This window comes from Pinus tabuliformis, chromosome Q (genome assembly GCF_031772625.1).
Source record: "Pinus tabuliformis cultivar Carrire ecotype Pingquan chromosome Q, CPIR1, whole genome shotgun sequence".
In the NCBI taxonomy this organism is placed as follows: domain Eukaryota; kingdom Viridiplantae; phylum Streptophyta; class Pinopsida; order Pinales; family Pinaceae; genus Pinus; species Pinus tabuliformis.
In genome coordinates, this window is record NC_142296.1 from 1098779725 (window position 1) to 1098795914 (window position 16190).

General features: G+C 40.1%; 1 long non-coding RNA gene across 1 annotated transcript in view; it reads right to left on the minus strand.

Moving 5' to 3' along the window:
- LOC149223333 (uncharacterized) overlaps positions 1-11822 on the minus strand; it is a 298904-nt gene extending 287082 nt beyond the window's left edge. The window contains exon 1 of the long non-coding RNA XR_016248957.1: positions 11494-11822. This is a non-coding gene — a long non-coding RNA (uncharacterized LOC149223333). The remainder of the gene's footprint in view (positions 1-11493) is intronic.
- Between the last annotated feature and the right edge of the window lie 4368 nt (positions 11823-16190).

Consider the following 16190-nt stretch of genomic DNA (forward strand, 5'->3'; position numbering starts at 1 on the left):
ATTATTATAATCGAATCTCATGATGGTCATTTTTTCGTCCATAGTTGACAATTTATTCTGAATCGAACTTATTTCTTCTTGATAACTTGTTTCCATGGCAGTCACGTGATTTGAATGATTAAATTCCATGATCGTCATATTTTCCTCTAGGGCTAATAACTTGCTTTGCATAGAATTAATTTCCCTGTCATGATTAGCTTTCATGGTTTCCATTTCCTTAGCATGTTGACTCTGCATGTCGGTCCTCATATCCTCCATATTCTGAGCACACTTTTCTACTACGGTGGTTATGTGATCAGAGTGTTTAATTTTCATGATTTCCATCTCCTCATCACGTTTTTCCAGTTGAGTGTACAAAGTTCTCATATCCTTGATGTAATCAGTTATAATTTTTTCTTGATTAAGCTCCATATTTTTTACCAATTGTGTTTGACTGAACTGCATGTCTTTAACCAACTACTTTAGTTCTTCTATAAGATGCTTATCATTCTCCCTTTCACTGTCGACACTGATTTGATAACTTGTTCCTGCTTTTCCACTATCATGGATTCGTCCTGCAACATTACAAGTGGATGGCACATTCTGATATGGAGAATTGTCTTGAAATTTTTCATTGACAACTGGATTCTTTACAAGATCACTCTCATTCTATTGCATAATTTTAGGGGCACAAGGCAAGCTACCTTGATTACCATATCTATCTGTAAAAGCATTGATGATGTCTTGTAAAGAAGCGAAAGAATCTTCAGGACAATTATTAAACCAATTCAAAGCATCACCCTCTAAAGAAAAGGAAAATAGACACATTTTGACATCTTCATGTTTATGTTGGGGAGAACTACAACATTTTATTATTGTATGAGTAAACCTGCATAGATGCTTTCTAACAGCGACTAAATCACCACCCGAGAACAAAGGCAATTTATGAATGGCCTCTTCCGGCATATCATGGAGAAAATCAGTAAAATGACACAGGGTAAACAAATCATCCATGATGACTTGCTTGAAGGGATAAGGAGGGACCAAATGGATGCTAGAGAGAGAACCCTGCTCAAGAAAATCAAGAGATCCACAAGAAGCGAGCTTCTAGTAGAAATTATTGTAAGAAATGAAAGAAGTGGAGTCGCCACTTGAACATGAATCTAGCTCTAAGATCCAAAAGGCAAACAACTGGATATAAGGGAGGGTTTCTTGTCTGAGAAATAATGGATGAAAAAAGTGGAGTAGCCACCCAAACAAGAAACAAACCGAAATGTCCAGGTGCTAAAGGTGCAGATGAAACGATTAATGAGATGACGAAAGATAAAGTGATGAAAAGATCAGACGACGCCTAGAAATGATGTGCTGATGGGACAAGAAAAGATGAAAGATGAATGTCGTAATGCCAATGCTAGAGCACATCCAATGCTACCCCAAATCAATAGTTGACCCTACTGCAGACAGATGGTCTTGGATATCCTGAAGCCTAGTAAGGAAGGGGTTTATGCGCTCCCCTTTCTACATCCTTGTGCATCTCAACTTCTCCTCAATGTACAGCTTCTGCTGCTCAGAAGATCCTTCGTATAGCATAGCAAGTCCCTCCCACCTCTGTCGGGCAGTAGCTTTGCCAGCAATGTGAGACACAACATGATCTCGAACCCCATCGAGAATCAGCCTCTTTGCTTTTGCCATCTCTTTCTTGTAGGCCTTCAACAGATCTGCATCTGTGGGTACAACTACCACACTATCAATGTAAGCTTTGAGATCATACTCATCTAGAGGACAGGAAATTCTTGCCTTCCAGATCACATAGTTGGAAGCTCCCTCCAATCGATCCTGATCTCCCAGCCCTACTAATGCCATCTCTGCAAAAATGTCGAATTCCTCCTCTTCTAATCTGCACAGTTGCTGACTAGCTTTTCGCACTCCCTATTGGAGTGGGAAAATCTGCTCACAACTACTACTGCTCTGCTAGGAAAAATCGAACTTCTGGGCTAGAAGTTCCCTGAGGAAAGAATTCCCTCAGTGTGTGCTCTTCCTTCCTCTTGACGTTATTTTGCACTAACAAACTGCTGCAAAATAACTGCGTCCCAACTAAAGATCTGCTTTACAAGGAAAATGTTGTTGCTCCCTCTGCCTCTAGTAACCTCTGATCTAGAAAATTTATTCTCAGTCGATTCTCTCAGAGAAATAAATTTTCCTCATAAACTAACCCTCCAGGCCAAGAACTGCGCTGCCTCTGAGAGTTTCGAACTGTTGCCTCTGCAGAGTTTTGAAATTCCTCTTCCCTTCTGCTACTGAGCTCTCCAGCTTACGATCTGTGCTCCGATACCATGTGAAAATTCGGAAACCCAAAATCCTACTGCAGCAACTGATTAAGTTTCTTCTATTTGTTAAACAACTTAAACAAATTATTTACTGCATCCTTCACAAATACAATACTGCAGCAGAAAAATAATGTTGGAAGAATAGAATCACACACATAAATAACACTGTTATTTTTGGACCAATGTCCTCGGAAAAACCCAACTTGGGAAAACCGATACAGTAGTTGAGGGTTTTATTATTATGCAGTAGTAAATCTGAGTACAAATCTATGGATGCTCAAATCTAGCAATCCATATAGAGAAATTACTAACAAAAGATCTAGTGAGAAAAATCTCACTTCCACCGGTGATCCGACACTGACCTTGGCTCAAGATGCGCTGCTCTTTGTTGCCTCTACGTTAGCCTACGCAGTTTTGCGTCACACAACTCGGACCAATGTCTCTCTCACTAATTGATCAGTTGTTGTCTGGGAAATGGACTATCCTGGCCTTCGGGCTCCCACTCCGGCTTCTAGCACTGAATCACTGCTTCTCCCCAACAAAATAGGGCTTCCCCTTTGAAGCACTACACTGCCTCTCTGTGGAACTCTTTGTTATGCACTCACCAGACTAGGAAATCTTCCTCTCGGCCTTACCATCCCTGCCCTCTCTCACTGCTTCGATCTTACTAAATCACCTCCAGCAACACACAGTTGCTACTCTGAAGATCGATTTCCCAGCAAAATCAAATCCCTTGGTGTCTCAAGTGTGTTCTCTAACCCCCATCGAATTTCTTCTTATAATCTCTCATTGAAACATCAACGACCAAGATTAAAACATAATCGATGGCTAAGATTAACTAGAACTCGATCCATGTCTTCATCTAGAAGATTCTCATCATGACTTAATTAATACCCTTTAACTAATCCGTTTTCCTAAGTTTAGACTTAGGCACCATTAAAAAAAAGAATAATTATTTTAATTAAGTCGTCTCTAGGTGGAATTTCCATAAACGATTTCTACGTTTTGGAGAATACATGTATTCTAGCCTCTCCACCAAATTTCGTGGCTAGAACACAACCGATGCTACAAAAACTAACAAAGTCAAGCTCGAAATGTGAAGCCAAAGACTGCAGACTCCTTGCTTACCTTTTTCTGTGGACATTTAGTGGCATAGTGCCCGAATTCATGATAGTGCAAGCACTTGATTTTGAACAAGTCTTTCTGCTTGCCCTCTTGGCTGGAATGAGCATCACCTTGGGACTTCTTCCCTTTGGCCTTCTTTCCCTTACTAACTAATGCAAAGTCCTCTTCCTCTTCTTTGGACAAGGTCCCATCTCTGTTGCTCCGCCTTATTTCTTCCTGTACTAGATCGGACCATAATCACTCGCAGCTTGGCAGTTTCTCTCTACCATTTACCGAATCTCGATAACTATGCCAACTCTTGGGAAGTCCCAAGAGGGCTAGAGCTACCAAATCTTCTTCAGGGATAGTAATACCAACCCCACCAAGTTCATCTCGACACTGTGTAAACTTGCTCAAGTACTGCGAGATTGTTTCATTCTTTTGCATCTTAATACTTCGAAGCATCTTAATACTTCAAAGCTTGTCCTTGAGTGTCAGCTTTTTGTGGTCAATATTGTTCTCAAACAACTTTGTTAATGTTTTCCACACCGCGAACAGAGTCTCTTTCCCATGGAGATTCGAGACAATATGATCCCGAACTCCCTCCAATATGATCCTCCTCACTTTAGCCACATCCTTCTTCCACTGAGCAAGATCTTGGGCATCAAATGTTGGGGGTTTTGCTACATCTGTCTTGATGTATTCTAGCAACCCATTATCATCCAATACTACCTCCATTCGGATCTTCCATGCCACAAAATTTGTGGTTCCTTCCAAATCATACTCGAGCTTGAATCCATTGAAATTCATCTTCTCAGTCCTGGAGAAAACCTGTAACACCGGTCTTCAAATTCGAACCTCCTGCAATGACAACTTCAAAATCTCTTCTCTACTGTGAATCTAGCTTTGATACCATGTAGAAATTAATGTGTAGATTCTAAACTGCTCATGAAATTTACTAAATCACAAGACTAGAAGCTACTCTACTGATCTACAGAAGCAAATTCACGATCGAGAACACAAATCATTAACATGGATCAAGATTTAACACACATACACAGAGATATATCTAGGGGAAAGCAACTGCTCAAAACCCCTTACTATTTGTATTGCATTAATCAAAGAATCTGGATGAATACAATATGCTATGCTCAAGCTTGAGCTCAACCTGCACCTATATCTTCTATCCTCTGCCTGACTGACCGACCTTAGCCAATTTTCAAGCCCTCTAAGCTCATAATTCATTGTGTTGTTTGATGAGGAATTAGCCCCTATTAATTAGGGAAATTTCTCATTGAGAATTGCGCAATTCGTTTAGGCCCTTCTTTGACTACATGCACCACCTGTACAACTTGAACTAGTTTACAACTGATAGTACACTGCCCTTGAACTCCAATCTCAATTGGGTAACTCAAATTCTCTGCATGCAACAATTATTTTGGGCTGATTGATCAGTTAACTGGATGATCACTCAGTGTGAAAAAAGTTACACACCCTTGACTGAACCTCCACTAGTTCTACTAACAATGAGAACTAGTTACACTAACAATAACTCAAATTAACTGAAATAGATTGCTACAAATTAGCAATCAATCATGTAGAACTGAACTCAAGTGTCTCCAACTCGAATTTACTGAGTTAACTGAGTGACAAGAGCCATGTCACCTCAATTAACTACCTCCAAGTATTCTACTGAAATTGAAATTCAAATTTCTCCTAATTTAATCAAGGGAAAATTAAATTAGGAATTTCTTGTTGCATTTTCAACAACAGTAGTGGATACCTCCTTAAGGTGGGGCAGTTCATCGCCCACCAACGGTTGGGGCAATCATGGGTTCCTTAATCATGGAGGGGGCTCATCTAGGGCCCATAGGAACCAAGTTGATGGCCACGGATAAGGGGTAGAGCTCATGTTTGGCTTTTGCCCATGCGCTAAATTTGTATGTCCCAACCATCTTTTGCATTTTGTGGTACATTTCCTATTGAGAGTGGCCAAACTATGTTTTTTCTTTTCTTTTTAGCTACATCAACCTCTAGGGCATCGTTCCAGGCCCGACCCAAGGTGTGGACAAGGGGAGGGAGAGGCTAACCCTATGTGGACCCAGTGGACACATGTGGACCTGGATGGGAAAAGAGATGAATGGGGCTAAAATGAGTGGAAGGGAGTGATGTATATGGTGTAAGGGAATCGGGACCACGCAACCAAAATTGGCATTTCCCATTTAGTGTCAACCCTAAATCTAAAGGACAGTAAGGGAGATCCCACGGGATTAAGGTACAAGGCTAAACACAAAATTGGGCAATGGAGACAAGTGTACAAACCTAGCCCACACTTTACGCCGAATCCCCCCACCAATCCATGCCCAAAAGTGCCTATGACAAGTAAGGAAAATTACTCAACTATACCAATGAAAAGCCATATTTTTCAAATCAGGAGCCCCACCTTCAAACATACAATCATAACAAGTGCCCAAGGGACCACATGGCTGGCTCAGGTGGAGGAGATAGTGGCACATCGTGCTATCTAGTGGTTGCAAGGCGTTGCTAGCTGCCAGCAGAGGACCATCTAGGAGAAGAAATTTCTCCTATATACACTACCCACAAGTGGTGGGTAACAGGCCTTACTTTCCACCATTGTTAGATACATCAGACATTGCAGAACAACTAACACCAACAGAGCTCAACCCAGACTACATGGAACAGGCCACAACTGATCAGATCATGTACACACAAATCAAGAACACTCACCAACAGAAGATTCAATTGTATCGAGTTGCAATAGGGCAAGTGGTTCACCAAGGACCAAGTTTAGCAAAAGATTCCACATCTCATGGAGGCACTTAATGCAATGGGGACCATTGCTTCCCAAGGGGGGAGGACTAATTCAGGTGGATATTGGTGGCCACCCGCCTACTCCACTTGGACCCCCAACATTATTTCTTTAAGTTCCTTAATTGTAGCACAGTTTACTATTTTTGGTAGTTTTTCGAGTTCTAAACTTTCTAAGCTGTTTTGAGGCCCTAAACGACATTTTTTTTGGAAAACGAACTATGTTGCAGGAAACACCAGTACCCAAGACGGCCTAAAACTTCGGACGGTATCGCTGATGGCATTTCGGTGGAGTTTCGACTGCAACAAGGCGAGTTTTGGCGGCCAAAAAGAAACATACACATTTTTTGGGGCCTTTTTCGGCCATCTCAACGAGTGGAAAGAGAGCGTGGGCTCTAACACCAGAACACACTAATAAACTAATTTTTATGTGATTGTTAGCTAAATTTAATAAAAAAATTACAAATGGAATTCTCTAGAAGATGAGAAGAATAGAATTCTCTAGAAACCCTATGAGCCTCTTCTTTTCTTTAAAAAGGCACTTCATTCACTCATTTCTCACACATTGTTTTGCAAGAAAAACTTCCTATAGCAGCAGTAAGGAGTTTATTTGTGTTTTGGAGTGTGGGTAGCAAGAGGAAGGGTGTGGGCAACAAGAAGAAGAGCGTGCGCAGCAGCTAGTTGGGTGAGTTTTCATTTCCTAATTTTGCATGATTCATGGCTTCTCAAAGTAGTGTTTCAAGTGCCAATAAATTGGGTGAGTTTTTCATTTTGTATTATTGTAATTTTGCAGCAATCATGGCTTCTCAAAGTTGTGTTTCAAGTGCCCCTAAATCCACTCAAGCAAGCAGGCAGCAAGAATATTATCCTCTATGGAAGTATGTTACCAAAGTGAAGCAGATGGGTTCAAGTGGTACATGGGAATGGAAATGCAATTGTGCAAAAATGAAAAGACCTTCAAGGGCTCTTACACAAGAGTGAAGGCTCACATTTTGCACAAAGAGATAAAGAGTATTGACGTGTGTGCACATACCAAAAATGCAGAGGTGATGGCTAAATTCAAGAAAGAGAGCGATGATGCTCAAAGGTTAAAGGATCAAAGAAGCAAAATCGGCATGGGCACTACCAATCCTTGCATGTCTAATAGCATTGAGCCAAGGATTGTTTAGGAAGCAAGAAAGAGGAGGGCACTAGAAGTAGAAGCAGAGTTATCAAAGCCATCAACTCCAATTCAAGACAGTAGATTGGTGAAAATGCTTGATAGTCAAGGGAGAGAAGAAGTTGACTCAAGAGTGGCAAGGGCCATCTTTGCTTGTGGCATCCCCTTTAATGTGGTTCGATCCCCATATTGGCAGGATTTGGTGAGAGCAATTAACAAAGCTCCTTAAGGTTACAAGGGCCCAAACTATGAAAAAGTCAGAACAATTTTGTTGAAGAAAGAGAGGCAACTTCTTGATGATGTTCTCAAACCAATTCGTATTTGATGGGATAGTACAGGGGTTTCTATTATCTCAAATGGCTGGACTGATACAAGAAGAAAGAGAGGCAACTTCTTGATGATGATCTCAGACCAATTCGTAATTGATGGGATAGTACAGGGGTTTCTATTATCTCAAATGGATGGATTAATACAAGACGCAGACCTTTGATTAATGTCATTGCATCATCACCAAAAGGAGCCATGTTCATCAAAGCAGAAGATTGTTCGGGTGAGATAAAGGATAGTAAGTTCATTGCTGATATTTTAATTTCTGCTATTGAACAAGTAGGGTCAAAAAATGTAGCAGAAGATTGTTCGGGTGAGATAAAGGATAGTAAGTTCATTGCTGATATTTTAATTTCTGCTATTGAACAAGTAGGGTCAAAAAATGTGGTGCAAGTTATCACAGATAATGCACCTATTTGCAAAGTTGCAGGCTTGATTGTTGAGAGTAGATACAATCACATATTTTGGACTCCTTGCATTGTCCACAATTTGAATATGATTTTAGAAGAGATTGAGGCAAAAACAGAATGGATTAAGGAGGTCACAAGGTAGGCTAGGGAGATTATAAAATTCATCACCAACCACCACCAATCTCAAGCAATATATCGAGAATACTCCAAATTGGAGTTGTTGAAAGTTGTTGAGACACGGTATGCCTCAAACTTCATCATGTTGTGTCGCCTTGTTGATGTTAAAAATGCATTAATGAGTATGGTGGTGGGTCCAACTTGGGCTGAGTGGAGACAGGCAGATTCAGAGAAGGGAAGTATGGTGAGGAGGGTGTTGGTTGATGAAGATTGGTGGAGCAAGATTGATTTCTTGCTCAAGTTCACATCACCTACATTTGATCTTCTTCGAGTTGCAGACACAAAGAAACCTTTCTTAGGAGAGGTTTATGATGGCATGGATACCATGGTTCAAAAAACTATGGAAATTATTACATAGGAGGCTCCCACTCTTCTTTTTGTGGATTTTGATTTTGCTGAACAAGTGAGGTCCATTGTTGTTGCCAGGTGGAATGGCTTCAACACTCCATTGCACACTTTGGCACATGCTCTGAATCCAAAATTTTATGATGAAGAATTCATTGCTAAAAGCAATGGGAAGAGGAAGGCTCCACATAAGGACAAGGAGGTGGCCAATGGAGTGAAGAAAGTCTTTCAAAGGATATTTCCAGCTTCTTTACAAACTAATGTAAGGAAAGCCTATTTTGTTGTTGGATTAGAGGATTTTGCAAACGTATCAGCGTTGGATGAGAGGAGGACCCTGGACCCAGTTAAGTGGTGGACTTGTCATGGGGCAAGTGGTGTTCATTTGCAAAGACTTGCCACTCGTATTCTATCACAAGTGGCAAGCTCTTCATCAACATAACGGAATTGGAGCACCTACAGTTTCATTCATAATGTGAAGCGCAACAAGTTGGGATTGCATAAGGCAAAGGACCTTATATATGTGCATTCAAACCTATGCCTTGTGTCTTGTTGGGGTGAAGAATATACAAGTGGACCTCATAAAGAATGGGATGTGGATGCAGAATGTCCAGATTTAGAGCTCTCTCTTTCTACTCTTCATATTTGTACCAGTGATGATGCAAGTACATTTGGAAGCACTAGTAGAGTTGCCTCTTCTGCTGAACAAGCATCTTGTTCTATCTCTGTTGATGAGGATGAGGAGTTTTATTAGTAATGATAGGTTATTGTAGCCATGATTGTCTTTAGTTCATGTTTTATTTCAATTTTAGCAGATATAGCCTCACATATAAACCCTGATTTTGGAGTCTTGGATGTAAAGCCTCATCTATAAAGGCTAATTTTGGATATTTGCATCATGTAATCATCTGTTGGAATTAGTATAAATTTGAATATATGATGTTTTGGCCGCGTTTCCATTTTCCGGGGGTCAAGTTTCGGATCGTCCCTATTTCAGAAACTTCTAGATGTTTCGGCGTTCGTGCAACTTAGAAAATAGGCAAATCCATACCTTGCGGCAAGGGTCTGCAATCGAAAGTTGTAGTCCTCAAATAAATCTTTCTAACGAGGTATCGTACACATCAAACGGAAATAATATGCCAAAGTTACGACCCCAAGAAGTTGATGTACCAATTCACCCCAATTGGGCCCACAGACTTTTGGTGTTTCATCTCCTAGGATCATGTTTTTGGATGTTCAGGGTTTTCCATTGTTTCTCAATAATAAATAGGTCTCTAAGCCTCATTGTAACACAGTTCAGAAGACATGTAGTCGCACGTCTCTTCTCAAAGATAAGCCACCATCGCTCGAGCTAGTCTATTTCCATTCTGCATGTAAATAGTTTTCAGTACTTTGTTATTAATGAATTGAAGTTATGTTTTCGTTGTAACTCTGTGTTTTTGTTTATATTTGTATTTCATTTCGTTCCTTCATAAATCTGGACCAAAATGCAAACCAGCAGAGACACCTATTGCAACAGGAACAAAATTAAGCAAGCAAGATGATGGACCAATAGTGGATTCAACATTGTATAAGAGGCTTGTAAGCAGCCTCATGTACCTTACTGCAACTAGACCTAATGTTATGTATGCAATTAGTTACATTTCCATATTTATGGAGTCTCCCAACGAATCTCATTAGAAAGTTGGAAAAAGGATGGTATATTGCAAGTACAACTAATTATGGATTGTGGTACACAGGTTCTGAAGATAACATGTTTACAAGATACACAAACAATGATTTTGCTGCCAATATTGTTGATAGGAAAAGCACTTCAGGATATGCTTTTCTCTTGGGGACAAGTTTGATCTCATGGGCATCTAAGAAACAACCGATTGTCTCAATATCTTCTGTTGAAGCAGAATATGTAGCCGCTACTATAGCAGCTTGCCATGCAGTATGGCTAAGAAGACTTTTGAAAGATCTTGCACATGTTGAGAAGGAGCCAACTACCATCTTTTCTGACAACAATTCAGCAATTGTATTGTCAAAGAACCATGTGTTTCACAAGAAAAGCAAGCACATTGACACTCGCTATCACTTCATTCACGAGCTTGTCAACAATGTTGACATATCACTTCAATTTTGTGAATCTAGAGATCAGCTAGCAGATATCTTCACCAAGCCGTTTGGAAAAAATGTTTTTGAGCTCCAGAGACAGCACATAGACATTGTCAATAAATGTAACAGTTGAGAGTATGGGGGTATTAAAGTATAGTAATCTCCCTGTTAACTAGAGTGAGCAGTTAGTTGCATATGAACTCTAGTGAGACACTTTGTTGTAAGTCTCAGCTATTTTTTAGATAACTAGTATTTTTAGAGTCATTTAATTCTAGATATATCTAGAATCTCACAGTGCTAGATAAATCTATAAATTTCTCCATACATTGTAAAATCTATTTAATGATGAGAAGGGCAAGATATGCCCCAAGGTTTTTTGCATTGCCTTCATTAGAGTATGTGTGGCTGTTCTTTCTATATGGTTTCCTTACCAAACTGGCTAGAGCATCCGAATCCAAAAGCCCCAAATACTTCCTTTCAACAAAAAAGGGCCAACTAATGTTTGCACGCACCAGGGAAACGTAGAAAAAACCTGCATTGCTGCTTGGGGTGCTAGATCCATACTATAGCTAAAAGAATATCAGCGGTTGTACTGTATGAGTAGATCATTATAATAGTGTGGTAACTTTATCTCGACCAAAGGTGGGTTTCCATAGGTGAATGGGAAACCACCTGAAATCAACATGACATAATCTGACGCATAAAGATATACAAAAACTGATAAGTATGATTTACTAACCGTGAAAGAGAGAGTTGGGATTTCCACGATGAATTGAATGGCTGTTAACCCTGAGGGAGATTAGTAGAGGGAGTGATCGTATCAGAGCTAGCGGCGAGCGTGAAGATGTTATATTCCTCGTCAGCCCGGAAATGGCCGGGAATCTCCGTCCCACCACTCGCAGCATCTTCTCAGCATCCTTTAACTCCAAAACCGAACAGCCAACCTGTTAAACTAACATGGCCAAGATCAAAACCACTGGCTGGTCTGTACGTTGATTGTAGCGATTTACAGTAATTGTTGTTTATTTCCATTTCCTAATGTTTTCATAGGTTTTTGTTGTACATAGTCTAAGAGGCTCAAATAATTATGAACATGTAGAACGTGATGTTATCATTTATTTTGAAGTCTTCTATCAACTTCAAAATGTAATTCTACAAAATGTTTAATATTTTGAAAAGTATAAATTTTGAAAACATTTAATGGTTGCTTATATATTCTTCAAATATGTTATCATAGACCTTTTGTGAGGCCATGTTTAGGATCGGTATGTTAGTTAATTTAGTTGAAGAGAAAGCGCATAAATTTGATAAGGCGAAACGTTTTTGTGTTTTAATGGGAACTTAAGACAATGTCATTATTATCATTATTATCCTTATTATTATTGAGGACCTGCAACAAACTAAGCAATAGCTTAGTGTTGTAACAAAACAACAATGGAAAGCCTTGATTAAGGAATAAGTGACAGTAAAAATTACTTTAAAGAAATGTAACAACTTTTTTTCATAGCACCTTATGTGTGTAAATATAATTATGTTAATTATAGGATATGTAAATATATGTGAAAATAAATTGATGATTGGTTAAAGGTAGGGATATACGAATCCAAAGTTTTGAGAGGAAGGTTTGTGAAAGATTATTGTATGTCTGTTGAGGGCTTGTTGCATGCTTGTCTAGTTTTCTTATGGCGTGTCATGAGCAAGCCCATCCCAATTTCTTTTAATTACCATCAGTGTCACCTGAACACAGATTGGCATGCACTAATAGGCAATGAAGTTGTCGTATGGGCAGCCTGAGTGAAGGTGATCGGGTGCTCAAAATTAGGCTCAAAATCAAAGTGTCAAAATCTTGATAAACTTAGCTTCATATCGAAGAGCTCGTCATTTTGATTCCAACGGTGTGAACGGCACTCAAATCTGAGCTCATATGCAGAAGTTAGAGCAAGTCAAAGTTTAGGTTTGACTTGCTTACATGGCAGGATTGGATGATGTGGCAAGGTCCTTCAACGAATGAGGAGGAATCAAGTGTCAAGCCTTCATTGGCCCCCGCATGTCGCAAATCGCAATCACAGGCAAGTCAGTGTTAGAAATCAGCCCCGAGCAAGGAAGGGTACGATGCGATAAGGCAGGCGGGAAGGTTTGCAAAAAATGGTCGGAGGCGCGATGCGATGGATCACAATCGCGGATCAGCAAAGGGTCGGTGTTACAGAATTGGCACCCGGTAGGTACCGAGTTCTGATGTGATACCGTAATCGCAAATTGCAATGATGCAAATTTCCGCATATACAAAACCCCGTTATCCGCCGAATTGCGAAATGCGGTAAGTCCCCGGATGCGAGATGTTTATCAGTTCCGGTCAATACTCCCATCGGGTCCGCCACATCGCAATCACACAACACCCGTCGTGTTCACAAGACATAAGTTGCAGAACTCCGTCGATTGCTATTTGTGATAAGACAGTCAGTGTCGGCAAATTATGGCATGCCGCACAGCGAAATTTTCGCCTAGTTAGCGGATTTTCGGAGTTAATTTGTAGGATCATATCGGGTTTGGAGCAATTTGTGGAACGAATAGTGGGAAAACAAGGAGAAGTCATAACTTCTTCATCTTTCCAACAAATTAGTTGCAAAAAGAAGCTAGATGGCCATTTTTTAGTATTCTGAACTGATTGGAGCAGGTTTCATAAGCATTTGAGCATTATAAACACATATTTTTACACTTTTGAGCATAATAGAGAGGCCCAAGCCATTGGAAGCTGGACCAAGGAGACGTAGCCCAGGAGGGGTGAACTCCTTTATCATGTGCTTGTTGTAATGTGTTTTTGATGATGTTCTATATATGTTTATGATGTTGTTCAGTTTCTGGTTTATGTTAAATTGCTCATAAAATTAACATAAAAACTCTTCATTTTACTTGCAAAAATTGATGAATCCTTGAGCACAATGAAAGCATTTTGTTTATAATCTGAGGAAGATCTTAGCACTGCAAACTAATATTCTAAATCAGATCATAAGGACAATGTCATACTGTCTCTTTCCTTGTGGAATGTGGCGGAGAAAATGGAAGTTGCAGGCCAGAAAGGCTGGAGGTGCAAAGGAAGAGGGAGCTCTTTTTGCAATCAAAGAGTAGGAGAGGAAGATTGTCTGAGAGTCCAAGGGTGGCCAAAGAATTGAAGTGAAGAAGCAAGGCAATGGTGAGCACACGGAAAGAGAAGAAGCAACCTTGCAAAGAAAAGTAGGGAAGCATTTGCACTAAAGAAACAATTGAATAGAACTGAATTGTATGAGAGCCAATGTTTAGAAGTCAAGGATGATATTCCCTACATGTCTTTTTACAGAGGCCATTGGCTAATTTGTTTAAGCCTAGAGGATTAGTGGGGAGCTCATTAGAGGAACTGGATCACTGTGGTGCATGTCTTGAGACTGATAAACCACCTGGCTCTTGTTTCCTTGTTAATAAATCACTGAGACGCAACAATCTTAGTCAATGTGGTGCATGTCATGGGGCTAATAAACCACTTGGACATTTGGTTGCATACTGTTGTGGTGCTTGCCATGAATAGGAAACTAATAAACCACTAAAAAAAGATGATTTCACCTCCTGGAACTAAGATGTAACCCATTTGATCTTGGGTGAAGCCTTATGTTTTAACCTAGAGATAAAGTGAGTCAATGTGGTGCTTATGTTGGAGAGTTGTTGATAAACCACCTAATAGTGGACTCCTTCCCTTGGTTATGTGATTAAGCTTTGGGTGTGAATTTCCCTAAATACACATCCCCTCAAGCTTTGGATTTGGCTCGAGGGTGGTCAGCTGCAAGAAAGACTATAGTGTGGTTGTCCTATGGTTGGGTGGAGATTTGAAGTCCCTCCTTCAGTTGTCAGTCATTTTTAAACACATAGATAAGTGTAAACTACTTATGTATATTGTCTTATGGAGTGTGATGAATCTTGTTATGTTGTGAATGGTGCAAGATCTTATGTGTTTGTATATCTAAATGAATGTATAAGTTGTGAGGCTCATTGTTATGCTCATGATTTGAATGATATATTGTATGCTTCGTGAATTGTAAGGTATGCTTGGAACATGCTATTCATAATTATGTACATGGTGAATGGGAAATTATGTGTTTATGTTCAATCAGTTATTTATAGGCTCATGAGTATACCTAGCTTAACCAGTCCCTACGATGGTTATCTTGTTAACAAAAACTGAGAAATTGGGTAACAAGTCCTTGGGTCGTAAGTCGCCTTAAGGCCTCAAGAGGTTCGGCACAAAGCGATCACCTTTTTGCTTTATAAATCCAACCTATGTTATTTTAGTCATATATGCTTATGTCATCAGGGTCAACAAGCAGTGGGAGAGCTTAACTCAATTTGTATGATGGTTGACCGACACTGAGAAGGTCCTGGTGGAACCACACCACAGCGTAACTGTGCCACATGAACAAGCATCGATCATTGCCCATCAGTTGTAGTGGGTAAATTTGAGAAACAAGCAGGAGTCGATACACAGCTTATTGTTGGTTAATCGCAAACTAAAGGTCAAAGAATGGGGTTTAGGCAGAACTTGGAGTGATGGAACATTACCCACAGCGTATCACTTCCCACAATGGTCATTACACAATATAATACATGTAAACGTGTCATTGGAGGTCAGCTGACCTGAGTCATGGTTCCATCGTGGAACCTTACCATAGCTCACCACCCACTACCTGATTTTCCTTATTTAATGTCAAATGCCACAAGTGGTAATAACCCATAATGACATGACATGGATCTTATTGATGAGACCCATCGAGATGTCCTGTGATATTTGCGTGGAGGCCACATGGGCGTCATGTGGCTAGCATGTTGACATGGCCTCTTTTAATAGGTTGAAACTTTAATTGAGTATAAATTTTGATCCAAGGCTCGGATCCAGGTAAAATTGGTGTCCCTAGAAATCTCTCGACGAGCTGGACACAACGGTGATATCAAAAGTTAATTCTACATACTTGTAAAAATGGGGGATTTTGCTAACCCTATCTTCATAATGGACCTTGGGGATTAGATTAACCAACAAGGAACACCTTCCTCAACCTAAGAACCCTTGAGGGGGTGGAAGGGGGTGGTTACAGAGTGGTATCAGAGTATTGGTTCAAGCAACAGCCCTAGAGGGCCAGAAATACACCATCTGAATGAATGGGAGCTCTAAGATAGAGTGGTACCAACACACCCAGGTTCGACACTTGGACTAGATGGGCCTTAAGAGAGAAAATTTATAAGCCCCATCACAGAGTGATGATGAAGCGAAGGTTCAACAATGGGCCCTTGGCGAATGAAGTTAAAAGCTTTGTTAAAGAGTTACATAGTGGATCATAACGAAGCAAGGGATTCAATATTGGACCCGAAGAGGCTCACACATACACAAGCTAAAACATTTGACCTGATGGTTTAATT